This window comes from Megascapheus bottae, chromosome 14 (assembly GCF_031878675.1).
Source record: "Megascapheus bottae isolate mThoBot1 chromosome 14, mThoBot2.hap1, whole genome shotgun sequence".
NCBI classification, from domain to species: domain Eukaryota; kingdom Metazoa; phylum Chordata; class Mammalia; order Rodentia; family Geomyidae; genus Megascapheus; species Megascapheus bottae.
The window spans coordinates 47384850-47392260 of record NC_143522.1 but is presented as its reverse complement, the minus strand read 5'-3'; positions in this window follow the sequence as shown (position 1 = coordinate 47392260).

The following is a 7411-nucleotide window of genomic DNA, read 5'->3' as shown; positions in this document are numbered from 1 at the left end:
AAGTGAAAACCTGTCAGTATGAATCCAACAGTAATCTAAACCAAGTAATTTAATGTAACCATAATCTTTGAATCCAGACAAACCTATCTGATAGATCATAGCTTGCCATATTTCAATTCAGCTTTGATGTTCTCCTGGATTCTGGTGATTAATTGGTGATGAAAGTCTCACAGACTTTCCTGGGTGGACTGGCTTTGAACTGCCATCCTCAAGTCTCAGCCTCCCGAGTAGTTAGAATTAAAGGCATGAGCCACAGGCACTGTTCCTGGATGGTTCTCTTGTTAATAGAGAATAATTATAATATGCAAGTTTTGTTCCAAAACAGTTTTTTTTGTCCCCGAACAGTCAATAATATAGTTAGTATGTATATATGTAATAAGTGCTGAAGATGTTGCTGATTTCTTTCTTTGCTATCTCATTCGGATCCGGAACCTTTAACATACAATTAATTGACGATACACACACACACACACACACACACACACACACACACACATACACACGCACACACACACTTGTATATATATATATATATATGCATATGTGTGTATATCAGGTCTGTTTGTAATTTTGATGTGCAGTTATTTCTTAGAATTTATTAGCTCTTCCATTTAATAGTTCTTCTGACTAATGATTGTTGTTACTTTTTCCTGATGCCTATCAAGTTAATTCTGGAAAGTCTTCATACTTTATTCTATATAATAGAAGTTTATAATAGAAAACTATTTTAAATTGAGGCGTTTGTAGGCTGAAAAGATGTGGATTCCTTTGGGTTAACTCCAAATAGAAATGCATAGATAATAATGCATGGCAGAAATGTAATGAAGATTGAAATTTAGAAAGGAATAATTTGTCCTTTATAGAAGACTAATTACAGTTTATGAAGTGGGTTATTGAAAAATCTGCTGCCTGGCAGAAATGATTCAAAGTGGTGTGGTTGGCATTACCAATAGAATTAGAAATACTGTCCTGCAAGTTCATGCCAAGAATTAATTGGGAAGATAGAAACTATAAATGAAATCTAGGCTACCTTCCCTATCAACAACAAAAATAATTGGTTTTGATGAGCTTTAAAGGCACAATTCTCTTAAATAATCTACAGCGTAGCAAAATTTATGAAAAGTTACATGTGCTCAACTGGCATTTGTTGAGTGTGTAATAAATCCCACCCCCCTCAATACAGCAAGGAAGATAAGGAGCATCTCTGGCTCCTTATTCCCTAGTGAAAGACTCGGAGTTCCTCAAAATGATAACAATTTTATGTTTTGGCCTTTGCTTGCATTTCCAAACTCATTTCCTTCCCCAAACCATCCAGTGCTCCTAAAACTGCTTTTTACTTTCTTTAAAACTTCACAGAATGAACCAGGGAAACAGGGATATTCACAAGATATTATGTTGAAAATGAAGGTTACAGCGTGGGAGGGGGTGTGTGGAGGGAAAGTGGGAGGAAACATGGGAAGGTGTAGCTATAATGTTCAAGAAGTAATCTACTCACTACCTTACAAATGTAACCATAACCCTTCTGTACATCACCTTGACCGTAATTTAAAAAAAAAACTTCACAATATTTCCTCCAGGCTTTTCATTTATACCCTGTTGTCTGTCACGAAACTCCTTTTCATCTTCAAATTCCAGTTAGGAGGTTGTCCCTGGAAGTCTTTCCTAAAAACTCCTCACAAAGAGCTATTTTCCTCCTCTTCTAAGCTACTCATTCTATTTGTGTATACTTCAGTTACTATACTGCAACATTTATACTCAAATGAATTTGAATATGTATATTTCACTACTGAACTATGAGTATCTGTATGTATCATATGATGTACTTAAAACTTGGTAAAGTTTCTGGCTGAGAGTATTTGTTTGGGTTAGTAAACTTCCCTTGACTTGAGACAGGAAAAAAGTTACAGTTTTTCTTTGGCATATCCATGTTTCTGGCATCATTTACTTTGTGGCCACTGTTTTGCAAACTGGGCACAAACACAAAGTTACCATAAGAGTTCTGATAACATCAGCTAAATGGTAAATTGCGCATGCGCGCGCGCGTGCGTGCGTGCGTGCGTGTGTGCGTGTGTGTGTGTGTGTGTGTGTGTGTGTGCGAGAGAGAGAGAGAGAGAGAGAGAGAGAGAGAGAGAGAGAGAGAGAGAGAGAGAGAGAGAGAGAGAGAGAGAGAGAGAGAGAGAGGAGAGAGGAGCTACTGACCATGGACAAATAGGGACACATGTCCCAGACAAGATTTAATAGGATGGTATAGGATTCATCATTTTACTCAGAACTGCATGCAGTTTGGAATTATGAGATGCTTATTTCTGGAATTTTCATTTATGTTTTTAGACTGTGGTTGGCCACAAAAAATTGGGAACATATGCAAGAAGAAAATATAGTGTCAGCTTGTTTAGCTCAATTTACTTACTTAAAATGAACAAGCGGATAAAAATACCATAAAAGAAAACAAGTATCTACTCATGGGAAAAAATTGTAAAACAGAACAAACATGTTGTAAACAATTTTCTTTCAAATAATGGAAAAGTTTGTCTGCTCTCTTTTAGGGCAGCAAATCTGTAATTTCCACCAATTGATCCTTAGCAAAATTCAGTGGAGTCCTCTGCAGTCCATGAGCTTGCTTTTTTTGCTCAGTCCTATTTTCCCTAAAACTCTGTCCTAAGATTTTACCTCCAATGTCTCCCTAAACTCCTATCACTATCACTCAACCCAAGAGTTTGACCAAATTTTATTTACATTTCACTTTTATGATACGATGCCGGAAATTGCCTATAAGAAGTAAATTTGGTATCACTTTAAGTGATTCTTTTCTCTTTAGGGTCATGGGCTTGTGTTTCTTCTTTTTGGGGGTGTGGATATTTTCCCCAAAGATTCATATGCTAGAGGTCTAGGTAGAGCAGATTAGTTCCATGAGAGCAGATTGCTATTACTTTTTTTTAAAAGAGGGATCCTATCTTCTCTAGTCTTTTGTTTACCGTTTTCTGTTTGGTCTGCTTGCTACTCAATCATGCATTTCCACCATTGTGACTTATCAACCATCAGACGTTGCTAACAGCTGAGTGAATGTTGCTCTTGAACCTTCATAACTATGAGCTCAATAAACCTTTTTTCCTATACAAAATACCTAGTCTTAGGGGTCTTTGCATAGCAACAGAAAACTGATACTGTATTGTCCCAGACACAATCGTCTGCAAACAATTGCTTCTCCTTTCTGTTTTTGTTTGTTTTTGTTGTTCAAGTGGAAAGATAAATCAACTTTTTTTGGTTGAAAATAGAGTTTATCACTATTTCTTTTAGACTTCTTTTTGTTATGGTAGAAATGTCTTATTACATATAGAGTGTTTAAAGAAAACCATGGCATATGATAAGCATTCAGTAAAGCCTACTATTATTACTTTCAAATCATCATGTTTCCAGCACATAATGTTTAAATATTTGTAGGCAAATCAACAATAAATGACTTCTTCTTCTTCTTGGAAAGCTTTAAAATATGCATGGCTAATCATAATTAAGGTTAAAATTAAATTCTTTTCTGTGAAGAGTAAAATACAAAAAAAATAGTCACAGATTCATCGTACCAGGATGCATAGGTTGAAGTCACATTATATATGGATCTTTCTAAAGTAGTCAACAACTCTTATGTATTTCCAGAGCACAGATTTTTTTTTTTTTTTTTTATGGGACAGGGCCTAGGCGCTGTCCCTGAGTGATTCAGCTCAAGGCTACCCCTTGAGCCACAGCCCCACTTCCCATTTTCTGGTGATTAATTGGAGATAAGAGTCTCACATTCTTTAGTGCCAGGTCTAGCTTTGAACCTAGAGCCTCAGATCTCAGCCTCCTGAGTAGCTAGGATTACAGGCATGAGCCATCTCGCCCCGCTAGAGTACAGAAATCTTAACCAAGTGAAATAGTAGCTGAAGCTGTTACACCATGATTTAGCAACAGTGTTCACTCAGCAGATTACTTTGAGTGATGTTCAACTTTTAAGGCAATGGACATCCTAGTGAAAATGTGCCTGGAATATTAAAGATAGATGAATGTATGTAAAGGAGGTGTGACTAGTGTAATAGATTGTCTTTCTGGCTAACTGGAGGTAAGAGTGTTCTGAATCTGTCTGCCCAATCTGGCTCCCCAGGCATATTCTCTGTTCGTAGCTAGGATTGAGGATGTGAGCCTATAGGGCCAGTTTAAGAATAGGACCAGAAAAAAAAGAAGAGGACCAGTTTGCTGTTAGCAAAAGAAGATAGAGGGAAATCAACCTCCTTGATCTTGACAGCCATCATTCTTTCCCCTTATGGGCATGCTAGGACTAATAGTGAACCAGAGTCATCTAATAAGCCCTTCAATTGTCTTGTTCCAAAGTCACCATGTTAATCCTGAACAATAATATGAGTAAAATTTTTTAAACACTACCTTTATTTTAATCTTCTGTTCTAAGACAGCTTTCTGTTCCTATAAAAGCTATATATGGCAAAAACTTATGATAAAAGGCTTTTTAAAAAAAAAGTTTTATAGAGTCCACTCCTTGATAGATTGGCTTTGTGGCTGTAAACCTGAAATGAGGCAACATAACATAATGGAAGCATATGACAAAGCAAAACTGATGACTTAATGGTCAAGGCACAAAAGAGAAAGAGGGGGCAGGGGGTCCTACTGTCCACTTCAGACACATTCCCAATCCCTCAAGAATTCACTGTCTTACCTCTTCAAAGTTCAACCACTTCTTCATAGTAACTCCTTCTCTGGAGCAAGTCTTTAGCACAGAGGCATTTGGGAGACTTTCAAGGCCCAAATGGTAGCATTTCCTGAGGCCTAAGTCTGTATTTTATCTCCTTATGTGTGTGTGTGGATATGTGTGAATGTATATACATATGTGTGTATGTACACGTATGTATAATGAACCTGTAAAGGACAAGTATTGCTATCGTGCAGCAAAAATGATATTCTCTCTGCCCTCTCAGTCCTCTCTCCTGAAGGCATTGACTAAGATTTTAGCTATCATGAGGAATCTGTTCAAGTCATTTGAATGATATGAATAGACTTATGTACAAATTCTGCATTGCCAATATAGAACTTTGCCTTCGTCTAGCTGTGACTGTAGGACTTAAACCTTTACTTATATTCAGGAGATAGGTTTATTGTCAGGTCTGCTGCTTCTTCCTATTGATGTTTTCCCCTCTCTCAGGTCTCTACCTCGCTTGCTTCTGTTATAAGCAAATGTTATATTGCCATGGAGCTTACTATAACACGATGCTGCTCATAGAGGATTTCTTTATTCCTATTTGGTGCATTTTTTGTTAAATATAACTTAGAAACTCAACAGTTTTTATCTTTCATATAGACGCTTCTGTTTGTCTTCCTCATTCTTGCAGCTCCTAATAGTACACATCAGTTGATTTGAGCACCGATACAGAGTTTCTGACTATGCAACTAATGCAGTGCAGGTTAATTTTTCTCTAAATGTATGGGTTATCGTTGATTTGCCTTTGCACATTTGCATCTGAAGATTATTTAAATATATACAGTTTAAACTTTACATATTTTGATGCACATTTTTTGTGGCATGAAATTGAAATTGCTGTTTCAAAAATGAATGTCTTCCCAGACTAGGACAATGATTTACAAAGTATCTGAGATAATGCCCATAGAAAAATAATTATGGCCCATAGTGTAGCCTAGTAGAGTGCTTGCCTAACTTGCATGAAGCCCTGTGTTTGATTCCTAGTACCTAGTACAGAAAAAGCTGGAAGTGGTGCTGTGGCTCAAGTGGCAGAGCACTAGCCTTGAGCAAAAAGTGTCCTCGGACAGTGCCCAGGCCTGAGTTCAAGCCTCAGGGCTGGCAAAACAAAAACAAAAACAAAACAACAACAAAAAAAACCTGATTATGGCCTTCTATGAGACTCTAAGAATTACTCCCCATTGGGTTGTCAGACTCATCTTCCAGTAGAATCTTAATGATATCCTACTCCAATATCCTAGCAGTGCTTTCCTTCTGGTCTCCCAAGAGTACTTTCCATTACAGCTTCAGCACTTCAAATGTTATTGCCACAACCATGCCTTCCCCTGAGGCCCAAGCTATATTCATCCCTGTGGCCCTCCAGAGACTGCAACAATCTTGAGATACCTTCAACTGGCTCTCAATCCTTGGTGATTTGGGGAGCTTAACACTTTTTAGTGAACTGGTCAGATTCCCAGGAAGGTCATTTCCTACCTCAGCAGCCCACACCTGCTTCACAGAGAACAGAAAACTAGAGAGCCAAGGGTAGCCAGAACAAAAAAGGTTGTGAGACTTCTATCTCAAACAATAGCTGGGCATAGTGGCATACGCCTACCATCCTAGCTAGCTTCGGAAGCATAAACAGGAAGCTGAATGTCCAGGCAAGTCAGAGCAAAAAGCGAAACCGTATATGCAAAAAAAACAGCACAAAGAAGGATGAAGTATGACTGAAGACCAAAATACATAGTTTACATGTATGAAAACATCATGATCAAACCCATTATTTTTGTACAACCAATAGTAAAATAATGATCTAGCATTATTATGTAGCTTGTAAGTTGTTCATATCAAACAGAATCATGCAAAAATATGGTATTAAACCACAAAAACAAAACACCAAAGTAAATATTCCTACTATCAATAACTGAAGGGCAGTGTAATTCATCTGGTGAACTCCCACAGGATTGCTCTCTTTTTTGGTCAATTTTATCTAATTTATTTTTGTCAACAAAAATGGGTTTCAAAACACTTGAACATTTTCCATAAGGTTGATGAACTATATTGTTCTCTTGGTTATTCTTTTGAAATATCAGAATGGTGATAATAAACAAGATCTTTTAAGCTGGTTTTACCTCTTTACATCTAGGCAGTCACATCACTTCCTACAGCAACAAAAACAGAAAGGCATTTAAGAGAGAATAAAAAGAAAAAAAGGAAAGAAATGCTGCATTTTATACCAACTTTCACTAAAAGGTAAGTTTGTTAAACCACAGGCAGACAACACCAAAATTCCCAGGAACAAATGTATGCCTATTAAGCAACACATTAACTGCAAGTGATTTCATATGTAAATTACCTATAATTTGAATGCAATTTTCTAAATTTTTTTAATGTGAGTAGTTGCAAAAGTTCTTTGGTGTTTAATAACATGAGCTATTATTAAGACAGTTGTAAAATTGAAGATGTTTTGTTCAGTGCCTGACCCTTTCAACATCCTGCCTAGGAAAAAAAGTAGTTACTTAGAATTGAGGCTGTCTTGGGCCTCCTGGTGGTGTCTTTCCTCTTCAATATCCATTATGTATATGCTACTTTAACAGGCTATAGTCAACTGTGAGGAAGGCAGATACAGATCTACTTGTAAAAACAAGTCCAACTGTGTCCTTGGAATCTTAGGCTGCTTATATTAGTCAGTAT